This window comes from Elephantulus edwardii, unplaced genomic scaffold, assembly GCF_000299155.1.
Source record: "Elephantulus edwardii isolate Elephantulus edwardi_28Jun2011 unplaced genomic scaffold, EleEdw1.0 scaffold00056, whole genome shotgun sequence".
NCBI classification, from domain to species: Eukaryota; Metazoa; Chordata; class Mammalia; order Macroscelidea; family Macroscelididae; genus Elephantulus; species Elephantulus edwardii.
Genome location: NW_006399806.1, coordinates 17864187 through 17868463, shown reverse-complemented (window position 1 = coordinate 17868463; position 4277 = coordinate 17864187).

The window sequence follows — 4277 nt, the reverse complement described above, 5'->3', positions numbered from 1 at the left end:
CCTTCTTCTAGTAGTGGTAGTGAAGACAAAGCAAGTGGGAGAGGAGAGGGAAAATATTTCTTTAAAGAAGAAAACATTTGTTAGTTGTATTTCAACATAACATCAATATTCCCTGAAAATATGTGACCTAAACACTTGAAAATATCAAATTACTAACATCATTTTTACAAATAATTCTAAATTATTATGTACTTCAGAAAGTCAATTGTAAGAAGAAAACTAGGTCTGTACAGCATAAAATAATAAATATACAATAGACAAATGATTATAAAGTACCTGGATTGTAAAAAAGATTGTCACAAAATATGAAAAGTGAAACCCACTTGCACTGCTCTTCGATAATATTTTCTCATCCATAACTCTTATGCTAACAAAACCCTGGCCTCCTGCCCTTAGCTGAATGGGTTTCAGAGAAACTCTTAGGAAAATGTCATAAAATTATTTCACTACCTAATAACTAGGTGGGATGGGTCAGATGATTTGTGGGTCAGTCTTAAGGTACAGCACCTAATAAAATCACATCCTTTTCAATTCTTTCTCTATCCTCTTAGAAATTATCTCTCTCCTTCCCTTGCTCTCCCCACCCCTTCCTCACTCACTCTCACTCTTTCCCTTTCTATATGTATTTCTCTTTTTCAGAGACTGATCATATAAAGCACATGTTTCCTCTCTCGTCATTTATTCACTTAGACATAAAATTGTTCTTCAGTACCAAGCACTGTGTTCATTCATGGCCCTCTAACAGTTTCGGAATCACAGAAATCCTCCACTGGGTTTCTGAGGCTGTAAATCTTAATAAGAGGAGACTTCCCATGTTCCTCTCACAGAGCAGCTGGTAGATTCAAATGCACACATGCTTGGCCTTTTTTCATTATCAGTACAGCACACATCCCTAGATCTCCCGAGACACTGTGCTAGATTCTTGAAGCATAAAGGCATACCCTCTTATCTTCAGAGGTCCCTGTCTGACGGAGGAGGCAATTCCAGGGCAGAATGTTAAACATCATAATCTTGGGTCTTATGGGTGTTCAAAGCAGATCTCCTATATACCTTTGGGACAAGGCAGAATTCTAGGTGTGTATACACTTAGTCTAGCTTCAAATGGTGTGCGGAAAGGGCATTCCAGACAGATGAAGTGGATTGCATCAGGACTTTAGACCCAGTTTGCATGCTGTATGTGGAGAACAGCTCTAAATCTCCTTGTGGAATCAGAAACCGCAAAGCATTCGGTGGAGACGCTACTTCCTATTGAAAGTCTAGTTTGTTGGTTTCTTTGTACTGGATTTTCTTGTTATGTCCGTAAGAAATGTGCCCTTCTTTGCGTGCCAGAAATCATATGCAAAGGAAGCTTAGAAGATGTGAGGAACAGATATGTAATGAGCCTAAAACAAACTGTCCATCTCTTTCACACAGGATAAAGTCTGTCATCTGCTAGGCACTGGACAGATGTTTCTCTCCCTGCTTCTGGCATAAGCTTAATGGCCATTTAGCATGGACTTGAGCCAACAGAAGCTCTTCTCCCCCAAGGGAAGAAAATGTACAGCAATCCTAAATCAGTGGGAAGTGCTGGTGCCCATTGTGACTGAGCTATTTGGTTGTGAAGCCTGGAAGACTTGCCTGGCAATATATCTGCTGACCAGTTTCTTTCAAATACCATTGATGAAGGTTTTGAAGACATCTCACATCATCCTTAGTATTAATTTCTTGATACCAACTAGAATCTGAGGACTAGGCCATAGGAGCAGGCAAATTTTAATGAGAAAATAATAGAGTGAGAAGATCATGTTATTCCCTTTGGGGACAGAGTGATTTGTGAGTGAAAAAAATTATTAAAAAGAGTACAAGAAAACTCAGAGAGCATTGTTCTTATTGTTGTAGTTGTTATGTACCTTCATGCTGGAACCCACTCATAGCTGACTTTCTTGCAGATTTTTAGAAGCAGTGAATCAGATAGCATGAGAATGCCTATCTTTCTCTCATGGAGAGGCTGATGGATTCGATCAAAATATCTTTGGGTTAACAAAGCAATACCTTACCAGTAAGCCACCAGAGCTCTTTGGAAATTATATTGAGTGAAGTAAAACTATAAAAAATACAAATACTGTATAGCACTACTAGTAAAAAGTCAAGGAAAGGTTTGTATATGAAAAGAAACAGTTTTTGATAGTTGCTAGGAATGACTGGGAAGAGAAAATGATCAACTAGAGAGCAGATTGAAACTGAGGAGGACCTGAAGCACTTGCTGCAGAAGGTCAAGGACTGCAACCTTCAATATGGATTGAAGCTCAATATCAAGAAAACAAAGATTCTCACCACTGGGAAAATTGGCAGCATCATAATGGATAGTGAAGAGATTGAGATTGTTAACAGTTTTAGTTTGCTTGGTTCCATAATCAATACTCTTGGTACCAACAGTCAGGAAATCAAGAGATGATTTGCATTGGGAAAGTCTGCTGTCAGGACATCTCTAGAGTACTGAAGAGAAATGACTTCAGACTGGAGGCTAAGGTGCACCTGATCCAAGCCATAGTCTTCACAGTCACATGTTATACGTCAGGAGAGCTAAACAATGACTTGGGATGAGAGAAAGAGAATTGATGCCTTTGAGCTGTGGTGCTTGAGAAGAGTGTTGAAGGGACTCTTAGAAGAACAAACAGATTTGTACTGGAGAGGGTGAAGCTGGAATGCTCCTTGGAGACAAGGATCCTGAAGCTTCATCTGATATACTTTGGCCATGTTGCAAGGAGGAACCAGTCCTTGGAGAAGGACATCATGTTTGGTAGGGTGGAAGGACAGTGCAAGAGAGGAAGACCCTCGATGAGATGGATCAATTCAGTGACTGAGGTAATGGGAGCAGGTTTGTCAGAGACAGTGAGGTTGGCACAGGATAGAGCAGGGCTTAGGGCTGTTGTACATAGTGTCTCTATGGGTTGCAAGTGACTCAAAGACACATAACAACAGAGAGCAGATGTGTATTAACTTGAATGAAGGAAAATAAGATGGAGATCAGCACAATATGCTCAAGGCAAAAGAAGATAATGTGAGGAACATAAGAGTTAATGGAGGGAAAGGATAAATATTGTATAATAATAGCATTTTAACAATAAATTCTGCACCACAACAGTAAATACTACAACAGTAATAAGAGACAATAATCTAGGAGCAGCTGAGTATATGATATGACATAGATATGAAAGGTAAATGGGGTTCAGGCACTACAGAATAATTTCATAGTCCCTCAACAATTTAAATATAGAATTATGATGAAACTAAAAATGCATTGCTATTGAGTCAAGCCAACTAAAAGTTGACCCTCCACAAACTTTCTTGGGCTGTAAGTCCCAAGACAGGAGATTTTTCCATCTTTCTCCTGTGGAATTGCTGGTGGATTCATACCCCTAAAGTGGCATGGCCTTTGGGTTAGCAGCTCAGCTCTTTGTGAACTTTGCTGCCATCCAACAAAGTAATCCCACTGAGCATGTAGCTAAGAGAGTCAGAAACTGGGACTCAGATGCTGTGCACCCATGTTTACTGCAACATTAACCACAGTCTTCATGAAATAGAAACAATCCAAGTTCCCCATTAATAGATAGTGGATATATACAGACAATGTAGACATTATAAATGTTCTTGTTATGTGCCGTCGAGTCACCTGTGACTCATAGCAATCCTATGTACAAAATCCCTAAACCCTGCTCCATCCTGTGCCAATCTTATTGTCTCTGACACACTTACCCCTATTTCTCTAGTTACTGAATCAATCCATCTCATAGAGGGTCTTACTCTCCTGCACTGTCCCTCCACCCTCCCAAGCATGACGTCCCTCTCCAAGGACTAATCCCACCTTGCAACATGTGCAAAGTATGTCAGACAAAGCTTCAGAATCCCTGCCTCCAAGGAGCAGCTTTGTTTATTCTCTTGGTATAGTCCATGGTATATTCAACACTCTTCTCCAGCACCACAGCTCAAAGACATCAATTCTTCTATTATCCCATCGTTGTCCAGCTCTCTGATGTATAGCAAGTAATTACAAAGACCATGCCCTGTGTCAGGCGCACTTTAGTCTCCAGTCTGACATCGTTACTCTTCAGTACTTTGGAGAGGTCTCTGACAGCAGATTTTCCCAATGCAATTTGTCTTTTAATTTCCTGGCTCCTGGTCCCAAGAGTGTTGATTGTAGAGCCAAGCAAGCTGAAGCTATTGACAGTCTCGATCTTGTCACCATGCATAATGATGCTGCTGATTGACCCAGTGGTAAGAATCTTTGTTTTCTTGTT